The sequence below is a fragment of the Geotrypetes seraphini genome, chromosome 2 (genome assembly GCF_902459505.1).
Source record: "Geotrypetes seraphini chromosome 2, aGeoSer1.1, whole genome shotgun sequence".
Taxonomy (NCBI): Eukaryota; Metazoa; Chordata; class Amphibia; order Gymnophiona; family Dermophiidae; genus Geotrypetes; species Geotrypetes seraphini.
In genome coordinates, this window is record NC_047085.1 from 171,060,832 (window position 1) to 171,084,428 (window position 23,597).

General features: G+C 40.8%; 1 long non-coding RNA gene across 6 annotated transcripts in view; it reads right to left on the reverse strand.

The window, feature by feature from the left end:
* The window catches only part of LOC117355427, a 129,544-nt gene that overhangs the window by 36,878 nt on the left and 69,069 nt on the right, over positions 1-23,597 (reverse strand). For 3 of the 6 annotated variants that reach the window (XR_004538359.1, XR_004538356.1, XR_004538360.1), the window contains one exon: positions 14,557-14,662. This is a non-coding gene — a long non-coding RNA (uncharacterized LOC117355427). Of the gene's footprint in view, positions 1-9,311; positions 10,017-14,556; positions 14,663-23,597 lie in introns of those variants that run through there. The other 3 variants (XR_004538361.1, XR_004538357.1, XR_004538358.1) reach the window with 2 other exon arrangements.

A 23,597-nucleotide genomic window follows, 5' to 3' on the forward strand; every position in this document is an offset into this window, starting at 1 on the left:
TTCTGGCAGTATTTTTATCTAATTATTAGACTTAAGTATTTGTAGATTTGTCATCTCGAGTCATAATCTAGTGCCCATGACGTAATATTTAACTGTGTGCCAGAAGAGACATAAAACAGGAAAGGAAGAGTTTAGCTAAATCCAGTTCGACTGCAACTACTAAAATATACAGGGCTTGCAGAAAGATGCATTGTGTTAAAAAAAAAAAAAAGACCCAGAAAGAAAATCCTCACTCAGCAGCTCATACAATGAATTCCTTTGTCAGGCTAAAGAGGAAATATGCACAAACTCCTATGAAATCAAGATGATGAGATGGCTTTGACACATTATATAAATGTACTTGTTTAAACTTTATTTCAATCCTCCTTATCTGCAGCTGTATGACTTCAATCTATTTGTTGGTAGAAATTCATATTCTCTTGCTCTGTCGTTCACGAACCTTCTCAAGGGCATCTCACCCTGTTTCACAGTGATACAGCGCACTTGTCACAGGATTCCAGCAGTCAGCAGCTCACACTGCCAGAAGAAAACCAATAAACTCAGGCAAACGGATAACAGTGGTGAATACTAGCAATCTGGTGACTGCACAGTCACAGAGATGTTATTTTGGGGTATAAATATACACTTTAGCATTTAAAATTGGATTTTAATGGAAGTACAGAGTGTAGACCGATGGTCTGCTCTTGGCTGTCAGACAGGAATTTTTCTGCCCCTTCAATGATTTTATAGCTATTCAATTTTGAAATTTCTTAACTAATTGAGCTAGAGAAAATAATGGACTGGTATAAATATACAGGGGAAAAATTCTGAATGAGAGATTTTGAATATAATGGCTAGCAAAGAGAACCAATTAGATCTACTTGGCCTATGTTCCTTTTCCAAATATGGGATTAGCATCTTGTAACATAAAAGAATAGCAATAATGAAAACAAAGGCCAGTTTGCCCCAACCAGTGTATCTAGTTGATCTTGTCCACACTGTTAAGAATATTTTTTGTTTCTTGGTCGTTAAATATGCTATTTGCAATATATTAGTTCCAAGCTTCCAAGTTTATTATATTCTTGATATACTGACCAATCAGTGACGTTTCTTGGTGGTTTATAATAAAATTAATAATAAAAGGGGTGAAACAAAAGTAGAACACTGTTTGCCACCCTCATCCTGGTAATCTACTATTACAATGATTGTTCTGAGAAGGGTCTTGTTGAGTAATCGTGATTATTGAATTTAATTATTCAAATCTGTGAAGGAGAGAGCCTTGGGACTTGACAGTTAATTTAGGTAGAAGAGGAGCAAAACAGAAGGTTGCCTAGAGTGGTTCCCAACCCTGCCTGGGGGAACCACCAGTCAAGTTGGGTTTTCAGGATATCCCTAATGAATATGCATGAGAGAGATTTGCATATAATGGAAGTGACAGGTATGCAAATCTCTCTCATGCACATTCATTAGGGATATCCTGAAAACCTGACTACCTGTTGTTCCTTCAGGACAAGGTTGGAAACCACTGGCCTAAATCATCTGATACCCTTGCACCTGATCTGTTATCTCCTCTGAAAGAATTAACCACTAAGTCCTACTATCTGTTCCCTAACTTTTTATTATATTTATTATATTTAGCCGTTTCCCAGTTCAAAGTAGGGTGTTGCCTTCTATTTTTTGCCATTAATGTATGAGAAAGACCCGTCTAAGTCTGTTGTAAGGCTACTTTTTAGCACAGCTTAGTAAAATAAGCGGGAGAAATCATACCTACTGTACGTTGTAGGTATGGACATTTAAGGGTTCCTTTTATCAAGCCGTGCTAGCGGGGTTAGCGCATGTGACTTTTAATCACTCGCTAACCCCCGCGCTGGCCAAAAAACTACCACCTGCTCTAGGCAGGCGTTAGCGGCTAGCTCGGCCGGCGGTTTAACAACGCTATTATGCGCGTTAAACCACTAGCGCCGCTTGATAAAAGGAACCCTAAATGTCCATGCTTAGATTATTTAAGTATTTAGATTAGCATGTTTTATAATCTAGCACAAAATAGGCTGCACAACTAAAACCCAAAAAGAGTGTTTGCCAATAATACAAAATATAATGCCCAAAACGTAATTGGCAAACACCTGGTGAGAAGCTGCCAAAATATTTATGCTCAATTAAATTCTAGAAAAGATATAAAGTTAATAAAATGGACATTAGTATGGCGCAGTGGTTGAAGCTACAGCGTCAGCACCCTGGGGTTGTGGGTTCAAATCCCCCTCTGCTCCTTGTGACCCTGGGCAAGTCACTTAATCCTCCATAGCCCCAGGTACATTAGATAGATTGTGAGCCCACCGGAACAGATAGGGAAAATGCTTGAGTACCTGATTGTAAACCGCTTAGATAACCTTGATAGGCGGTATATAAAATCCTAATAAACTTAAACTTAACTTAACCTTAAACTTAACTTAAACAACTCACAATATAGGAGTGAAATTTAGCCCCAGGCAGAATCTCATAGATGACAAGCACCAGATTAAAGGTCTAAATAGACCTGCCCCGCAAATCATTTTGTCCGATTTTTTAAAAATTAATTAACCAAAAAATCAATAAGCCTTAGGCACAAATTCAAACCAAGGGAGAAAAGGGGGTGAGAACATTATAAACTCCCAGAGTCAAAAAATCATTCAAAATCTACATTGAAAACATGAAAGTGCAATGTGCTCACTTAAAAAGAGTCATTGAAAAACTAGAACCATTAATGAAATGTACTTAGCTGGATCCCATCAAAAGTTTGTATCACCACTCGACAGAGCTCCATTTCGGTATCTTCGTCAGGAGCGGCGATTAAAGTGCTGGTGCGAAGAGACACAAAAGAAGCTAAATCTTTCCACAGCAACAGGAAACCATTAGCCCTGAAAGCGCAGTCCACCAGAGTTTAGCATAATCAAACCATTGCTGTGGGGAGAGTAGAAAATAATGGCGTCTAGGGAGTTTAAAATGTCCTGGAGCCCCACGAGAGTAGTATACACCATCAACGTGATGATCTAGGGCACAGTTCTTCAACCGCCGGTCCGCAAAAAAATCTTGCCAGTCCGCGAAGGATTCGGTCCCCGCCGCAACGAAAGGCCGGCGTCAGCTGACTTGCAACTTCCTGTTGCAGTCGCTGTGCCGGGACTCCTGCCTTCCACCGCTTTTGCCTCCTGCCTTGTCTCCGCACCTCCAGACCACCAGCAGCAGCTCTGTGTACTTTTAACTTCGGCACAAAGCTGCCCCTAAGCAGTAGTTTAGAGCGGTTTCATGAGGCAACCTCGGGGCCTTTGCTAGGCCGGCCCACATCGCATCATCGAAGCGGGCCAGCCTAGCAAAGGCCCCGAGGCTGCCTCATGAAACCGCGCTAAACTACTGCTTAGGGGCAGCTCTGTGCCGAAGTTAAAAGCACACAGAGCTGCCGCTGGTGGTCTGGACTCTTGGGCCGCTGAAGGAGGGCAAAGAGCAGCTGTCTTGGAGGTTTCCCTTCCTCTCGCCTTTGCAGGTCCCTTTTTTTTTCCTTCAAACGGCAACGGGCCCCAGCATCAACATCAATCAAGTAAGTTCCACTGTTCCTTGCAAGCGGTTCTGCTCAGCCAAAGCTTCCCCTCTGACATGAGCCACCCTCAGGGGAAAGAAAATGACCCGCAAAGGTGAGGGGAAGGGGGGGCAGATGATGGAAGTTGGGGGGGAGAGAGAGAGAGAAGGGGCAGATGATGGAATGGAGGAGATGAGAGAGAGAAGGGGACAGATGATGGAAGTGAGAAGAAGGGAGAGAGAGCAGAAGGCAGATGGATGTCAGTTGAGAGGGGAGAGCAGATGCTGAATGGAAGTGGGGAAAGAACACATACTGGATGGAAGGAGGAGATAAATAAAGGGGGAAGAAAATAGTAAGATAATGGAGGGGTGAGGGAAAGGGGTGACAAGCTATGGGTAGACACGATGAAAAGAGGGAAACAGGACTAAATATTAAGAAAGAATTTAATTTAGATGGAGGCAGAAAATAGAGAAGGAAGACCAGAGAAGAAAAGGGAAGAGAGAGCAGAGAACGATATCAGATCTGAGTGGAGGAAATGAGAAAAGAGAGATACTAAAAACCACAGGGGGGAGGGAAGGACAGAGATGCCAGACCATGAGGGGAACAGAAGGAAGATGATGGATGCCAGACCAAATTGGGGGGGGGGGGGCAGGAGGAGAGATGGCAGGGAAAGACAGACAGTGAATGGAAGGGGCAGATGCTGGACTGAAGAGACAGCGAAGGTTATCATGCCGATGTACTGGGCCATGGTACGCCTTCACCTGGAGAACTGCATCCAGCACTGGTCACCGTACATGAAGAAGGACACGGTACTACTCGAAAGGGTCCAGAGAAGAGCGACAAAAGTGGAGGAGTTGCCGTACAGCGAAAGATTAGAGAAACTGGGCCTCTTCTCCCTTGAGCAGAGGAGATTGAGAGGGGACATGATAGAAACATTCAAGGTACTGAAGGGAATAGACTTAGTAGCTAAGGACAGGTTGTTCACCCTCTGCAAGGCAGGGAAAACGAGAGGGCACTCTCTAAAGTTGAAAGGGGATAGATTCCGTACAAACGTAAGGAAGTTCTGTGGTAGAAAGCTGGAACGCTTCTCCAGAGGCTGTTATAGAGAAAACACCCTCCAAAGATTCAAGACAAAGTTAGACAAGTTCCTGCTGAACAAGAACGTGCGCTGGTAGGGCTAGTCTCAGTTAGGGTGCTGGTCTTAGACCAGAGGGCCGCCGCATGAGCGAACTGCTGGTCATGATGGACCTCTGGTCTGACCCAGCAGTGGCAATTCTTATGTTCTTATGTTCTTAGGGCAGACATTGGCTGGAAGAGAGTGAAAAGGCAATGAAAGCAGAAACCAGAGACGACAAAAGGTAGAAAAAAATAATTTTATTTCTATCTTGTGATTCAAATATATCAGATTTGAAATATGTATCTTGCTAGACATAACTGGGGAGTGCAAAGCCCAGGCAGTGCTTCTTTAGCTTCCAGCTGGCTTAGGGCTCTCTCTGACCAGGGGGCAGTTGCCCTAGTTCCACTCCCCTAACACCATTCCAGTCATGTGTGACTGTGGTATTCTGTTACATGATATTTGTGTAGCATTCTGTAATAAATTGGCTTATTCAGTTTTCTTGATAGTAGAGGGGATATATGTGAAGGGGAGGGGAGACAGAGGTTTTGTTGATCTTTGCCCTGTATTATTTGTATTTATAAAATGACAATTGTATAGAATATTGTTTCTTTTTATACTTTAATAAAATATGTTCAATATAAAATCATAACTATTTGAGGCTTGTGCGGATGGGATCAGATGGTTTGTGGGACCGACCTCGCGGGGACGGGGCGGCAATGGTTTTTTAAAAAAAATTTCAGTCTTAGTAGTTTGCCGGTCCACGAAATAATTATTTTATTTCCGCCGGTCCATAGGTGTAAAAAGGTTGAAGAACACTGAACTAGGGCACACTCGAAAACTATACTCATGCTTACCCAGACACCCTTGCACTAGAGGATCCTGAAAAGTTTTCAGCCCAACCAACCAGCTTCCTAAATTCTGAGCATTATTTTGCCACTGTAGCTGAAAAGTGTTATCTTTCATTAAGCAAATATATTAAAAGTATAACTATTCAATGATAGTGCTCAGTGAAAGCCATTTAGAACTTCAAGGCATGAAGAGCACGGGACTCTACCAGTTCTGCCTTAAATCCATCATAGCAATCCTCCCTTCCTACCACTATGACTTTTAAAGATTTCAAAAAAGCTAAAGCTGTAAATTTATATAAGTATATAAGTCGAGGAGTACTTATCTCAGCTGGTGTGCTTTGTTGTTAAGGAGCCCCGGCTTCTGCTTCAAGTCCAATCAAGTGCTCAGTGTTCAGTGTTCCCAACCATTCAACAATCTCCACACGAAAAAACAAAAAACAAAAAAATACAAAAAAGTCACAATCCAACCAATCCATAAGATAAGATAATCCTTCAACTTCCTCACTGAGCACTTGATTGGACTTGAAGCAGAAGCCGGGGCTCCTTAACAACAAAGCACACCAGCTGAGATAAGTACTCCTCTACTTATACACTTATATAAATTTACAGCTTTAGCCTTTTTGAAATCTTTAAAAGTCATACATTACATTACATTACATTAGGGACTTCTATTCCGCCTATACCTTGCAATTCAAGGCGGATTACAAAAGAGCTAACTGGACATTTCCAGTGAAGTTACAACAGTTTTGGTTTTGGTTTTTTTTTTGGTTACAAGGGAGGAGAGGTAGCTGGATTAATTCCGGAAGAACTTGCAAATTGGATATTAAATTGACTGTACGTTACTGTGTGATATAACAAATAGATTACAGTTAGAGTACAAATAAGATTACGTTACATTTCAGGGATCTGAATACTTGGTTGGTGTTTTGGGGAGGAAGAGATTATTTAAGTGGAGGTTTTGGGTGAGAATTTATCTAGGAGGAGGGGAAGGGTTGGGTTAAGATATCTGGATAAATTTTTTGAAAAGTAGGGTTTTGATTTCTTTTCGAAAAGTTTTGAAGTCGCCCGTTGCCGTCAAAAGGTTGGAGATGGAGTGGTTAAGTTTTGCTGCTTGCGTCGCCAGAAGGTTATCAAACATCTTTTTGCGTTGAGTGCCCTTGAGTGGAGGGAAGGCAAAAGGCTTCGGAGTTCTTCTTTGTCTTGAGGTGAGGATCTGGTTTAGGCGGTTGTTTAGATAGGGGGGCGGAGCCGTTTAATGCTTTGAATAATAGACAGTAGAATTTGAATCGAATTCGTGCTTGCATAGGTAGCCAGTGAGAGTCTAGGAAGGCAGTTGTAATATGATCATATTTTCTCAGGGAGTAGATCAGTCTGAGGGCAGTATTTTGTATAGTCTGAAGTTGTTTTATCATGTTGGCAGTACAAGGTAGATACAGGGAATTGCAATAGTCCAGTAGACCTAAGACTAGGGATTGGACAATTAGCCTGAATTGTGCTGGGTCGAAGAATTTTCTTATTAGTGGTAGGAATGGAGGGGTGCTATGATGGATTTAAGGCTGAACTGGTAGAGTCCCGTGCTCTTCATGCCTTGAAGTTCTAAATGGCTTTCACTGAGCACTATCATTGAATATTTATACTTTTAATATATTTTATTAAGATATTAGATTTTCTTTTTTGTAGAAGGTGTTAACTAGAACAGAAAATTTATATTTAGATATTTTAATTCCCAAGAATATTGAGTGTGTGGATCTTTCATTAAGCGCCAATTTGCAGAAACGAAATTCTATGTTTTGATATTGTTTCAGTTCACTGATTGAACCGTATCCACGTCATGTTCTTCTTGGTTGGGCTGAGAACTTTTCAGCACCTCCTCGTATGTCTACCTGGACAATCTATTTTTCTACATAGGGGTCCTATGCTCAATCAGACTTCACATATACCAAAAGGAAAATGATATTTTAAACTACTGGTTCACTACCAAAAAAAAAATCACTGTGTGTAAGGATTTGTACAATAAATAAATGCCCTTTAGGCTTTTACTGATTATACTAGAGGGATGTACAGATTTCAGGCTTTAACTGCCTCCAGTCAGAATGATTCATTGCTCTGCAATAGCTAAGCAGCAAGAGTTCTCCATGGAAAAGGATTATAGAGCAAAGAACAAATGAAGCCCAAGAAAAAAGGATATCTAGACACATGTTTTACCTTTCTGGCTTATACTCCACTATGAAATGTGGCAGTTGAAAAGCAATTGTACACTCTTTACTTTTTTTTAAAATCAATCTTTCCAAGATAAAATGATTAAAAGATTGAGATGCCTAAAACTTTATTTTATAACAGAGCACATCAGAGGACAGCGAAGAACTGGACTGGGACTAGTTTTCTGGAATACAGATATGTAGGAAAAGACAGCCTTGTTCCTCAGTGCCATGAAATAAAAGGTATCGTCAGACTTCACATTTGAACCTGCAATATAGCCGGAGAAGAGTAATTCAATCCTTGAGAATCCCTCGTAATGAATCTGACAATAGCAAAACAAGGAAAAAGTCTGGGCTAGTTGACTTTATATGGTGGGTTTTTTTGTTTTTTTTTGGGGGGGGGTTCTTTTCAAAGAGATAGCATGGGGGCTGCATGGAATGTCTTGCCATGGGTGATGGTGAAGGTGACAACTGTCATAGAATTGAAAGAAATATGGGGAAAGCACCAAGCACCAAATGAACGCAAAGAGGTCAGCATGTGGAGATTTTGGGTGTCTATGCTGTTGCTCAGGGATTGGATGTAGTGGAACTGATATGCTGCCATTTACATAAGTATTAGGTTTAAAGTTTTAAGTTTAATTCATATTTGATAAAATCGCTTTTTTTCATAGATTACAAAGCGATGAACAATAAAAATTAAAATAGGGGAGACAAACAATTTTTAAGGAATCACAGACATACATTCGATAAGAGGGAAATGCAGGGAGGAACTACAATGTGCTATAGGAAAGAGAACAAAGAAGGAATAAAACAATAAGAGATTTATTAGATCAGTGCTTGCCTGCTTCGAATGGAAATGTTAACTGAACTTCGAAGGCAAATTAATTAAAGGCGTCCCTATATAGGTAACTTTATAATTTTGATTTAAACTTTGAGGTTTTTTTCTTCTCTGACCAGAGCTGGTAGTAGGTTCCGGGTTGGGGAGCAGTGACAGAAAAAAGTGTGTTACATCTAGTATTTATAATTCGTAAGGATGGAATAGTAAGTAGGTTTTTTTCCACAGATCGTAATGAACAAAAAGGAATATACAGGATGATAACCCGGTCTAGAAATGTATTTATTTATTTAAAAATTTGTTTACCGCATACAAGTATGTGGTTTCCATACCACATACATAAGGGAATTCTTTTACAAAGGCATGCTAAGCATTTTAGCATGGATTTAGCATGCGCTAACTGCTAACACGTCCATAGGATAATAGCACACCTTTATAAAAGAGGGGGGAAATCTTTCCCTACGATTATCACATAGACATGTCTAAACAACATCATTAATCATCCCTGTTATAAACAGGGATAGAGTGCAAATTCAATCAATTCAGAAATACAAGCAAGCTTTAAATCATACATTGCTGTCCAAAAATTCTAAAAGGCGATTATCAACTGAAATATACCTTAGCATAAGAAGGCATTGGCAAATAATTGAATTCTAGGACTTTAAGGGCTCCTTTTACAAAGGTGCGCTAGGGTTTTTAGTGCACGTACAAAATTACCATGCACTATAGCGTGCGGTAGCCAAAAATCTACCGCCTCCTAAAAAGGAGGCGGTAGTGGCTAGCACACTTGGGAATTTAACACACGCTATTGCGTTAAGGCCCTAGAGCACCTTTGTAAAAGGAGCCCTAAGTGGTATACAACAAAACAATGGGATCATGCAGTCAAAAATTAATAGATTGATGACTACAAAAATTACTCAAGTGTAAAATCCACTCTCCCCACAGACAATCAGGTGGCCCTTCATCTATTAAGCATAATATTCCTGAAATAATACTCTTAGTCAATTTCTGAAAAGCAGGATAAGAGAGATCAGTTTGAAGCAAGTTGGGCAAATAGGTCTTATTTGTTATCATAATAATACTGATAAATACAACAGTTCTATCATAAAAATAGTGCAGATATCAACAAATCAACTCAAGTGTCAAAGTGAGGAGGAAAAAAGCCTCAGAAATCCACCACCTCTCAGTTAATTCAGATAGGTGGGCTACGGGGTGATCACTTGCATTAAAAAAAACCTCCTTCACTGAAGTCACAAAGGATGGCTTCATGCAATGCAAACAGACTTTAATCAATTTAAACAAGCTCAAAACACTTTAGTGCTTCTCTGTTGTAGGGAGTTCAGTCGTACCAACAGTGGCCAGCGTTTCGCATGTTCAGCTGCATCGAGGTGTGAAGACAAAAATCCACCATGTCTTACCAAGCATCGAAAACGATGTCTGCTCCCTTCACTGCTTGGCATAGCACTTCAGTATGTACTTGAAGCCCCTTTTACTAAAATGTATTAAGCAAATAATGCAGGAATTAGCTTGCTAGGAGTTAAAGCTGTGGCTTGACACCCCCTAATTCTATCAAAAGCACTGAAAATTTAATGTGCAAATTCTTTTCTTCTTTTCAATATCTTTTAAGAGACACACATAGAGGGGGGGTAGTGAAAATAATTTTTACATAATATGATTTAATATAATATATAATATGTAATATATGATAGAAAAGTAATAGAAGGGTGGGGGGTGGGAGAGGGAATAAAAATATATTTAAAATATGATGTATTAGATATAAAAGTGATATTGTGTATTCATAAATTGTATTTTAATATTTTGTACACTTTATGTAAAACTTGAAAATAAAAAATAATATGAAAAAAAATAATGTGCAAATTTGCAATTTAATTGAAAAACAAGCTAATTAGTGACAATAATTGACATTTTAATAAGCAATTATTGGCACTAATTAGTGCCAGTTGCAAGGTGATCCGGAAAATTATAGTCTGACGTCAGTGCCGGGCAAAATGGTAGAGACTATTATAAAGAACAAAATGACAGAACATATACACAAGCATGGCTTAATGACAGAAAGCCAACATGGATTTAGTCAAGGGAAATCTTGCCTCATCAATCTGCTACTACTATTAATTATTTCTATAATGCTACCAGACGCACGCAGCACTGTACAGAATCATAAAGAGTAAGAAAACAGTCCCTGCTCGAAAGAGCTTACAATCTAAACAGGCAAGACAGGCAATCTACTGCATTTCTTTCAAGGGGTTAATGAACATGTGGATAAAGGTGGACTGGTTGATATTGTGTATTTGGATTTTCAAAAGGCATTTGACAAAGTACCTCATGAAAGACTTCTGAGGAAATTAGAAAGGCATTGGATAGGAGGTAATGTCCTATTATGGATTAAGAACAGATTGAAAGACAGAAAACAGAGAGTGGGTTTAAATGGTCAACATTCTCAAAAGAGAAGGGTCAATAGTGGGGTTCCCTAGGGGTCTGTGCTTGGACCGCTGCTTTTTAACATATTTATCAATGACCTAGATATGCAAATAGCTAGTGAAATAATTAAATTTGCTGATGACATAAAGTTGTTAAGCTGCAAGAGGATTGTGAAAAATTGCAAGAGGACCTTGTGAGACTAGAAGACTGGGCATTAAAATGGCAGATGACATTTGAGCAAGTGCAAAGTGATACATGATTCTGGGTTCTGTGTTAGGAGTCACTACCCAGGAAAAGGATCTAGGTGTCATCGTTGAGGATACATTAAAACCCTCAGCTCCGTGTGTGGTGGCAGCTAAGAAAGCAAATAGAATTTTAGGAATGATCAGAAAAGGAATAGAAAACAAAGATGAAAATGTTGCAATGTCTTTGTATTGCTGTATGGTATGGCTGCACCTGAAATACTGTGTGCAATTCCAGTTGCCATATCTCAAAAAAGATATAGTGGAATTAGATATGGTACAGTGAAGAGCGACTAAAATGATAAAAGGGTTAGATGACTTCCCTATGAGGAAAGGTTAATGCAGCTAGGGCTCTGAAATGATATGATAGAGGTCTATACAATACTGAATGGAGTGGAATGGGTAGATGTGAATTGCTTGTTTACTATTTCCAAACTTACTAGGAGTAGGGGGCATAAAATAAAGCTACTAAGTAGTAGATTTAAAACAAATCAGAGAAAAATAGTGTGTGGTAATTATACCATTTTACTGTAATTTAGCAAAGTAGGTTCCCTTTTTATGCCTTTTTTTACCAACTTCTGGAACAGTTTTCCTCGTAGAGAATCCAGGATCTCCCTACAATAGGGGTACCCCAATCAACATCCGGCATGTTAAAATCACCTATTAGTAAAACTTCCCCTCTTTTAGATATATTCTGAATGTCTACTATTAAATCTCTGTTCACTTCTTCCATCTGTGAAGGAGGCCTGTATATCACACCAATCCTCTATAATAAAACCCTAAGCGCGCATGCGTGTGTTCCCTGACAGCGTGATGTGTCCCTCCGTGCCAAATTCCATTTACGAACACGGAGGCAGGGAACACGCCGGCGACTCCCCTCTCCCGCCCTCACTCACTGTAAGGCCCCAAAATTTGCCACTGCTGCTCTTCTTCAAAGCAGCCTGGGGAGGATCGCAGGCTGTCTGTAGCAAACCTCGCAGGCCGCTCTCCACCTCGGTAGCTAGTTCCCTCAGAGAGACAGACAGAAAGGAAGACAGACAGACAGACAGCATCCAAGGAGAGAGAGACAAAGAAAAAAAAGACAGACAGACAGCAGCCAAGGAGAGAGAGAAAAAGAAAGCAAGACAGACACACACATCTATTGTAGCACCCGTTAATGTAATGGGCTTAAAGACTAGTGTAAATATATTTACCATTCCCTGTTTCCAAATTGATCCACAGTGCCTCTTCCTGCAATTGTGTGGCTTTAATATGATCTTTAATATATAAAGGGTATGAAATGTTTGTCATGTACTGTATATGAAGATTGGTTTTATGTATGTTATGTTGTAACTTGCCTAGGTTTTAGGCAAGAAATAAATTTTAAAATAAATAAAATAATGCTACTCCCCCCCCCCTTTTCTTCCTGTCCTGTCTTTCCTGAACAGATTATAGCCCAGTAAAACTGCATCCCAGTCATGGTTCTCCGTGAACCACATCTCTGTGATCACCACTGTATCCAACTCATCTTCTTCCATCACAGCTTCTAGATCTAGAATCTTGTTTCCTATACTTCGTGCATTAGTATATACTGCTTTCCAGACATTGCCCCCTTTTCCCTAACCACTAAGCTACTCTTCAACTCCTTCACTTAGAGCTTAATACAGGACACCAGAGTGTGCCCCGCTGTAAGCCTGGGCCAGTGCTTGCCGTACCTTGTGAAAAAGACTCCACAGTGTGTAAATACAAGTGCTCAGGACATGGGTGGGTAAGTTATGTCTAAGTTATGACTGTCCCTGCTGAATTTAGGCACCCACACTTATGCCAGGTCTACTGTATGGCTGGTGTAACTACAGGTGCATATATTTTAGGCCCATCAATATCAGGTTACACTAATAGTTTATAACGGAACCTGGGCACCTAGATTCCATTATAGAATTGGCGCACACCTCACATTCTTAGAGTGCCTAAAAGAAGGCAGCTAGTTATAGGATTGTTCTTAGCATTCTAACTTCCTTGACAAACATGGAATGGGGCAGGGGTTGGATGGAAACTGGTAGTGGCTGTGCCTTCTACTTAACTTACAGTACAATACTGTGCTTTAACATTTAACAGAGCACAAAATTTGCAGCAGTTAATGCCACCTCAATAGGTGACATTCAGTGCACCTGCAATACAGTTAACACAGGGGGAAGTAGATTTGTCTCTGGCTCAGCTCTAAGTGAAGATGCCCACAGTAAATACAAAGATTTTGTAGTTACCGTACATTAATTTTGACCATTAGTGTGTGGTAACTATATCATTTTACTGTAATTTAGCAAAGTAGGTTCCCTTTTTATGCCTCTACTGTGCATTTACACAAAAAAAAATTGGGGGGGGGGGGGGAAATCACATAAATAAGCAATTCATATACTGAAAGTATATGCACTGCTCGTAAATTATGCAAGAATATGAAAATAGAATATATTGCCCTGTTATATCTTATCACAAACAAAATGAGGTACACATATTTTAATGTTTTTATACAGTATTAGCTGAACTATTAAATTTAAATTTAGATTATTGTGGTCATATGCTTTATATGTATTGTCCATAAAGGAAGTAGAGCAAATTACAGTATGTTAGAGTAACAATACTGATACTGCTGGTAAAATATTAATGTTCTCTAATTTGGTTCACATTTTAATATAAGCCTTTAAACCTCTTTGCTAAGTCTACATGATAAAACAAAATGTGTATATTATTCTATATCAGCATACCTGCCTTCTCCTATGTGGTAGAATTTTGTGGGATGGTGTGGCTCACTGGTAGAGCTGCTGCCTTTGCACCCAAAGGTTGTGCCCACCTTTTTGAATGCCAAAGCTACAAAAAAGGCAGTATACAAGTCCCTATTCCCATCTTGACATATATGGGAATACATGCAAGCATTCCATTTAGAGAATCGCATGCCGCTCAGCATGCTAACACATCTACCTAACACCTAAACTGTAGGCGTTCCAAAACCAGGTCTACTTTTGAGCGTGAGTTGGGCACTAGGTAGGCACAAGTTAGGTGGATGCGACTTAGGCATACTGGCGGCATCCGCATATTGGTGAATGGGGCTTCTATTTTTGGGGGGTATAGAGGACTCCAGTTTGATATTAAGGTCAAAAGATGTTTAATAATGCATTACTTAAGCAAAGCACGTGAAAAAAATATAGATGAGTACTGCATACTAAACCTCCTATTTGGGGGGGGGGGAATAGAACTCCTCTTTGATAATAATAGAAAAAGATGTTTAATAATGCATTACTCAAGCAAAACATATGAAATATATATAGCATACTAAACCTCATTCCCAAAAGGCTAAGAAAATAAGAAGAGAATCCTTACTCACAACTGCTGTGGTTCAGAGCAAGTGGACATGTCCGATACACAATCTTAGGATTGACCCCTTGAATTCACATGCTCGAAGAAGACACTCGCCAACAATGGACCCCTGGAGAAGACATTAAAGGTTAAAACACGGACTGTTTTGGGTCCTCTCCATTGTGGAATACCTTATTGTTTTAATAAAGCCTGCATCAGTACCATCAGACTCCATAGCTCTTTTGGCTTTTTGATGCACAATCTTGACATCATTGTGACATCATCAATATACAGTTTCTGCTTAGACATCAGAGCAGAAGTCTAGTTTGTATTTCTTCAATGATATCAAATGACCAAAACAAGGAGAACAACTGCAGAGACGATGTGCAAGGTATAAAAGGCTTATCTTTATTGAAAAAAATGTAATGTAGCATTCCAAACAAATAGTTCTCTTGTTTCGGAAACCACTCCTTCCTCAGGAGTCCAGGATGTGATGGTACAACAACGCAGAGAACCTTATAAAAACAAATAATCCTTGTGAGAATTATTAACCTAGAGCTCCTGTCCAGCTGCTACTCAAAAAACTTGCAGGTAACTTTCACTTTTGTTACCTGTGAGTCTGTGAAAGACTGCGAAAGACTTAGTCCACGATTCGTGAACCACAAATTCGCAGAGGTATACTGTATATATATTTAGGAATATTTGGGGCATGGGGATATGCATTGTGGGAGGGGGGAGTTGTGTATGTTTAAAGGGAGGGAGATATGAGGGCAAATCAAAAATTAAAGGCAATTGTTAAATTACGAAATAATTAGAACAGAGCTAGCAAAATGCAATATATGTACTCATACATTGCCTGTTGGACAGTTAGTCCATGCACAGTGCAGTGCTAGGCCTTTAGTCATGTAGCAGCCACGAGGTCAGAAACATGGACACTCCATTGCAAGATTGCACCATTGAAGAATAACATGCAGTAGTGTGCTTTCTTTGGGCAGAGGGAGTGAGACCTGAGGAATTGGATATTGGCTCAGTATGGATCTAGCACCATGAATCAATGAAAGGTTTATGAGTGGGTAAAAAGGTTTAAAGTAGGAAGAACAGGTGCAACCGATGAAGGTCCTTCTGATCACCCATCAATATCACGCACACAAGAGCACAATTACAGGGCGGATGCCTTGATTAGAGAAGACCAACGGATTAGCTCAATTGGCTACAGATTTGAATATCAGCGATACAGTAGATCTGCATTTGTCTCAATGCATGATGACTTGGGACAGGAAAGTCTGTGCACAATGGGTTTTCAAACAGCATACTGATCTGCATAAGTAACAGTGTATGGAGGTTGAAACCCATTTCCTGAAATGGTATGAAGAAGATCCGAGTATTCTGGAGAGAACTGTCACCAGTGACGAGACATGGATGTATCCCTGTGACTCAGAGAGCAAAAGACAAAACACATTGAAGTAAATGAAGTGGTGCTCACCTGGCTTCAAGAGCTAGTTGAATGATACACCAAATGCGTTGTCATGCATGGGGACTATGTGGAAAAATGATATGTTCAATTGATCACAGTTACTTCTGTTAAAGTCCTTAAATGTATTTTGCCTTTACTTTTTGATTTACCCTTTTATGTCTGTGTTGAGGGTATGGGTTTGTGTATGAGAAGAGCATATACTACTACTTATTATTATTTCTACTCGTATAGCGCTGGCAGACGCACGCAGCACAAAACATTAGCCATGTAAGAGACAATCCCTGCTTAACAGAGCTTACAATCTAATCAGACAAACAGGACAATTAGGGTGGGGAATTACAGAGGGATTGACAAAATAGACATATGTGCTTTACAGGTGGGTCAGAATTAGGAGTAGAGAATGACACGGTGGATGTTACCCTCGGCTAGCTGCGAGTAGCCGTGGGTAACCCGCCAAAATGATGGAGGGGGAAAGGTGTTCACCACAGGTACAGGAACAAGGCCATCCACCACCTTGTGGAGCGGTGAATGGCTTTGTCCCCGCAGTTAAGGGAGGGAACGCAGTCACCGATCGCACACGGGCTCCTCCCTCCTTCCTACCTACCCAAATCTATCTATCTCCCTCCTCCCTCCCTCTTACCTTCATGGCGCGTTGTAAGGTTTGAGACTTGTTGAACTTCTGGTTGCGTCAGAGGAGAAGCTTCCGCCCACACATGCCCGTGATTGCACGAACACTCCGGCTGCTTTCAACAAGTTACTCAAACCTTAAAACGCGCCGTGAAGGAAAGGGGGCGGGAGGGAAATGCAAGGACCGCGCAAGGGGTGCCGAAGGGCAGTGAGGTGGCGAGAGGGAAGGGTGGATGCTACAGGGACGTGGACAGGGCGGTGAAGGGGACGGTGGGGATGGGGAAGCTGCGGTGAAGGGGACGGCGGAGACAGGATAGTGAAGGGGACGGTGGTCCGGTGACGGGCTAGTGACGGGGACAGATTTTTTTTCCCCGTGTCATTCTCTAGTTAGGAGTTAAAAGCAGTATATTGTAGATATGTGGGTGTATGCACTGAGGGTTCTACATGTGTGCTTAGTGTGGAGGAGACGGAAGATTCTGAAGTGTGGGAGTGATAAAGAATATGTGGCGAATGAGATTGGATGTTTGGGTAGTGTTTGAATGCAGAAGGGTGTATGTGTGGAAAATAGAACATAAGAATTCTAAGGGAATAAAAAAGGAGAATAGATTATATGGATGGGTACATGGATAGGCCATATGATCTTTACCTGACTTCATTTTTCTATGTTTCTATGTTAGTCTTAACTCAGTGGGCATGTTTGTGCAATCAGAAGCAGATTCATGCAGCTAGACAAGGGGTAGAAACCACAAAGAGCAGTACTAAGTCTAATAGACTCTCAGCGCGGCCCACTCTGTCTATAGCACCAAATGTCTAGTACATAACATAATAATATAATAGGTGAAGGAGGGGTCCTCAGTGTGAAGGATAAGCAAGGTGAGAAAATTCTCCAGCGCCTCACACACACTGGTGAAGGTATAGTAAGGATAGTGAGAAACTCCAGATTGACTTGTGTCATTTAGAGAAATGGACGGAGAAATGGCAGATGAAGTTTAATGTGGAAAAGTGCAAAATAATGCATTTAGGCAGAAAGAACAAGGAACACGAGTATAGAATGTCAGGAGCAACTCTGGGTAAGAGCGAACAAGAAAAGGACCTGGGTGTACTAACAGGACCCTGAAACCGTCGGCACAATGCGCGGCAGCGGCAAAGAAAGCAATAGAATGTTAAGCATGATAAAGAAAGGAATCACGAGTAGATCGGAGAAAGTTATAATGCCACTTTATAGAGCAATGGCCAGACCATACTTGAAATACTGTGTCCAACATTGGTCTCCCAACCAAAAGAAGGATATAAAACTGCTGTAGAGGGTGCAGAGACGAGCAACGAAGCTAATAAAAGGTATGGAGAACTTGGAATACGAGGAACGACCTAAGAGACTGGGATTATTCTCCCTTGAGAAAAGGAGACTGTGAGGGGATATGATCGAGACTTTCAAAATACTGAAAGAAATCGACAAAATAGAGCAGGAAAAAAATTATTTATAATGTCCAATATAAGAGGACAAGAGGACATGGACTGAAGCTAAGGGGGGACAAGTCCAGGACAAATATCAGGAAGTTCTGCTTCACACAACGAGTGGTGCACACCTGGAATGCTCTCCCAGAGGAGGTTATTGCGGAATCCACCGTTCTAGGATTTAAAAGCAAACTAGATGCACATCTCCTTACGAGAGGCATAGAGGGATATGGGTGTCTAAAATTACGCCAGGTGTACACCTGGCTGGGCCTCCACGTGTGCGGATCGCCGGACTTGATGGACTGAAGGTCTGATCCAGAGATGGCAGTTCTTATGTTCTTATATGTTCTTATAACCTGCACACCATCACTGGACCCCCCTCCGGAGTGCTCAAATTAATCACACAAAAGAATGAAATAATTACATGATAAATTAATCACAACGCTATAGTGCTAAGATAAGGACAGAGTAGAGCGCTCTGAGAGTCCCCCAGCCGACTCCTAGGTGAAAAACTACAACTTAGCTTGATGACATGGTCCAGAGAGCTGAAATTAGTGGCGGGGCAAATGAGAACCACCGCCAATCAGGGGTAGGCAATTCTGGTCCTCAAGAGCCCCAGGCAGACCAGGTTTTCAGAGTATCCACAGTGAAAACTGTATATATGATGAAGATATACGGAAATGCTTTTAAAACCAATAGGAAGAAAATATTTTTCACTCAGAGAATAGTTAAGCTCGGGAATGCAATGCCAGAGTGGATAGCGCAGCTGGTTTTAAGATAGGTTTGGACAATTTCCTGGAGGAAAAGTCCATAGTCTGTTATTGAGAAAGACATGGGGGAAGCCACCGCTTGCCGTGGATTGGTAGCATGGAATGTTGCTACTCCTTGGTTTTTAGCCAGGTACTAGTGACCTGGATTGGCCACCGTGAGAACGGGCTACTGGGCTTGATGGACCATTGGTCTGAGCCAGTAAGGCTATTCTTATGTTCTTATGTTTTTGCATGCACTGCCTCCTTGAGATGCAAACCTATCTCATGCCTATTTCTTGTGGATATCCTGAAAAACTGACCTGCCTTTGGCTCTCAAGGACCAGAATTGCCTAACCCGGGGCTGGACAGATGATGAACTGATCCTCAACAATAGTTACTTTCTTGTTTTTAAGAAACATGCTTAAAAGTGATTGTAAAACAGCTGCATAAGACACTGTATTCTATCTTTCATCCAGACCATCAAATCATGAACCGAAATTTTTTTCTTTTGTAAATGCTGCACTGATGGTTTGTTGCTAATGGCACTACTGGGTGCTCAAATGCAAGCTGTTAAATATCTAATAGTTTCTCTAAAAGAAAACAAATTACAAGGACATATGGTTAGACATATTTCTAACAATGTTCTTGTCTATCCTACATGCTGTTTATTGTCATAGAATTCTACTGCTCCCATCATGCACACACAAATGACAAACAGAGCCACAGTGAGCCATTAATTGAGAATCCTGTCCTGTATTCTTGCAAAAATTAGAAGGTGTTACTTGCCACATCCAAGCATGAGGAAAAAGTATTGGTGGAATACACTAGCCCAGTGTTTCTCAACTTCTTCAAGCCTATATTGAGTTGTGGGTATTCCCCTTCAACCATTATGTGCCACTAAGTCCATGCGTCTTAGTATACATTCCCTCTGATTTTATATTTATTGTACGCTGCTTAGCAGCCCGATAAACAAACTATCAAATTTTAATAAAACTTGAAACTTGAAACTCAAGTACCCCCTAAGTATAATAAATATCAACCAAGTACCCCTGCCCAAGCTCCGCCCCAGACCCACCCAAGTTCCGCCCCAGACCTGCCCAAGCTCCACCCCAGACCATCCAAGCTCCACCCCAACCCCAACCCCATAATAATAACACTAATTCCAATGCAATTTCTTCCATTCATTCTTCATATATACACAATATGATCTTATTAATAATACATAATGGTAATCACAAAATTAAAAAACACAAAGCACACTGTAAGCAGAGAAAATGTTAATTATCATTTATATTTGGGGGTTTTTTTTTTTCAAAAAGTTCAAGACAGATGACTTTAAAATATGCAATGTCACCTCAAGAACAGCTCCAAAAAAACATAGACAACTATAGTGCAAAATATAGACAGTAGATATACATTCTCAAAACTGAGACATTTTGAACACTAAATTGAAAAATAAAATCATTTTCCCTACCTTTGTTGTCTGGTGATTTTATTAGTCTCTGGTTGCACTTCCTTCTGACTGTGCATTCAACATTTCTTTCTTTCTGCCTCCTGCATGCTTCCTCTCCTCTGGTCATCATTCCCTTCCCCAACCAACATCTCTCCTTGTCCCTCCCTGAGTCCAACTTTTCTTCTTGTCTCCTCCATTCCCATTGGCAAAATATCTCCCTCTCTCTCACTGTCCATCTATCTTTCTCTCATTCCCTCCTTTGCTGCAAAGGGAGTGGGGAAAGAGAGAGAGAGAGATCCATGATGCATCTCTCCCACCCCCTCTACTGCCACATCCAACATTTCTCCCTCTCTCATCCCCCGGATCATATACAGAATCTTTCATCACTGCCCACCAGCCCCATGCCCAACATTTCTCCTTCTATCACCCCTTTTGTAAAGACTTTAGCTTTTTCTGAAATACTGCCTGCATATGAAAAGGGAGAGCAAAGAGTAAAAAACACAGAGGACTTTAATAGATGGCTCAAAGCCTGGTGTCATCAAGAAGGCTTCAGGTACATAGGAGGATGGGGAAATACATGGAAGGACAAGAAGCTATATTGCACTGACGGGCTACATATTACTACAGCAGGAAAAAGAAACCTTGCAGAGAAATTTAGACAATATGTTTCAAGGCACTTAAACTAGAAGGTGGGGGTGGGGTGTGTATGAAGTACAATTATAGAGACCACCCCCGACAAAAGAAAAGATGTGATAGTAGTAAAGATTGCAACATAAACAATATCAGCAACTCATTTCTTAGTATTGTAACGGAAAGTGAAACGAAACAAAAATCTATAAGAAAAAGGAGATTACCACTGAAAAATAGCTGGAAAGCGATGACCACAAATGCTCGCAGTTTAAGTAACAAAGTTCATGATCTGCAAGCCCTGATGTTAGAGGCAGATCTAGATATTGTCGCTATCACAGAGATATGGTTCAGTGAATCACATGGATGGGATGCAAACATACCGTGATTTAATCTTTTTAGGAAGGACAGAGATGGTCAAAAAGGTGGAGAAGTAGCTCTCTATGTAAAGATCAATATCCAAGCGACCTAAATGCAAGGGACCTGGGGAGAGAGTAAGAAGCGATATTGATCGCTCTGAAAAGAGAAGATGTAACTTCTATTTATGTGGGTGTAGTCTACAGACCTCCGACTCAATCACAGCAAATTGATAAGGATCTGATTGTGGGTATCCAAAAGTTTGGAAGGAAAGAGGAGGTTCTGCTGTTGGGAGATTTCAACTTGCCGGATGCGGACTGGAATGTTCCGTCTGCGAATCAGAAAGAAGTAGGGAGATTGTGGATGCCTTTCAAGAGGCTCTGCTCAGACAAATGGTGACAGAACCCACGAGGGAAAAAGCGATATTGGATCTGGTCCTCACAAATGGAGAGAGTATCTCTAATGATCGAGTGGGTGCTCACCTGGGAAGTAGCGATCATCAAACGGTTTGGTTTGATATAACGGCTAAAGTGGAACGTGGCCGCATGATACTTAAAGTCCTAAATTTCAAACGTACAGACTTTAATGCAATGGGAGAGTACATGAAGAAAGAACTGTTAGGATGGAAGGACATAAGAGAAGTGGAAAGACAGTGGTCTAAGCTGAAAGGAGCGATAAAAATGGCTACGGACCTTTATGTGAAGAAAATCAATAAAAACAAGAGAAAAAGAAAGCCGATATGGTTCTCCAAACTAGTGGCAGAGAAAATAAAAGCGAAAGAGTTAGCGTTCGTGAAATATAAAAAAAAACCCAAGAAGAGGAGTGCAAAAAGGACTACAGTGTGAAACTGAAAGAAGCCAAGAGAGAGATACGTCTGGCGAAAGCACAGGCAGAACAAATGGTAAAAATGTAAAAAAGGGAGACAAAAATTTTTTCTGATATATTAGTGAAAGGAGGAAGATGAAAAATGGAATTGCTAAACTAAAAGATGTTGGGAACCGATATGTGGAGAGTGATGAGGAAAAAGCAAATCTGCTAAACAAATACTTCTGTTCTGTGTTCACAGAGGAAAATCCTGGAGAAGGACTGAGATTGTCTGGCAAAGTTACATGAGAAAATGGAGTGGATTCTGCGCCGTTCATGGAGGAGAGTGTTTATGAGCAACTTGAAAAACTGAAGGTGGACAAAGCAATGGGACCAGACGGGATCCATCCCAGGATACTATGGGAGCTCAGAGAGGTTCTGGCGAGTCCTATTAAAGACTTGTTCAACAAATCTCTGGAGACAGGAGTGGTTCCTGGGGATTGAAGGAGAGCAGATGTGGTCCCTATTCACAAAAGTGGTCACAGGGATGAAGCAGGAAATTACAGGTCGGTGAGCCTCATTTCAGTTATTGGAAAAATAATGGAAGTTTTGCTGAAAGAAAGGATAGTGTACTTCCTTGAATCTAATGGGTTACAGGATCTGAGGTAACATGGCTTTACAAAAGGTAAATCGTGCCAAACGAACCTGATTGGGTGACCAGAGAACTGGATCAAGGACATATGCTAGATGTAATTTACTTAGATTTCAGCAAAGCCTTTGATACAGTTCCTCATAGGAGACTGTTGAACAAACTTGAAGGGCTGAAGTTAGGACCCAAAGTGGTGAACTGGGTTAGAAACTGGCTGTCGGACAGACGCCAGAGGGTGGTGGATAATGGAAGTCGCTCGGAGGAAGGAAAGGTGAGTAGTGGAGTCCCTCAGGGTTCGGTGCTGGGGCCGATCCTGTTCAATATGTTTGTGAGTTACATTGCTGAAGGGTTAGAAGGAAAAGTGTGCCTTTTTGCAGATGATACATTACATTACATTACATTACGGATTTCTATTCCGCCTATACCTTGCAGTTCAAGGCGGATTACAAAAGATTTGACTGGACATTTCCAGTGATGATCACATTACAGAGGATTTTACTGGACATTTTCCAGTGAGGATACAATTTTTTTTTTTTTTTTTCTAGGGGATCTTACGGGTTGGATAGTAAACTGACAGTGCCTAGCTGTGTGATATTAGCAAATGGAATACAGTTAGAGTAGGCAAGATTACAATCTTTTTTAGGGGTCTGTTTACTTGAAGGGTGATTAGGTGTGATATTTGGGGGAGGATTATCTGGTGGTAGATGAATTCAGTGGAGGTAGGTGAATTATCTGGAGGTAAGTGAACTTAGCTGGAGGTAGGTGAAGTGGGTTTAAGGTTTTTGGATGAATTTTTTAAAAAGCAGGGTTTTGATTTCTTTACGGAATGTTCTGAAGTCGTCCGATGTTGTCAGCAGGTTGGAGATGGAA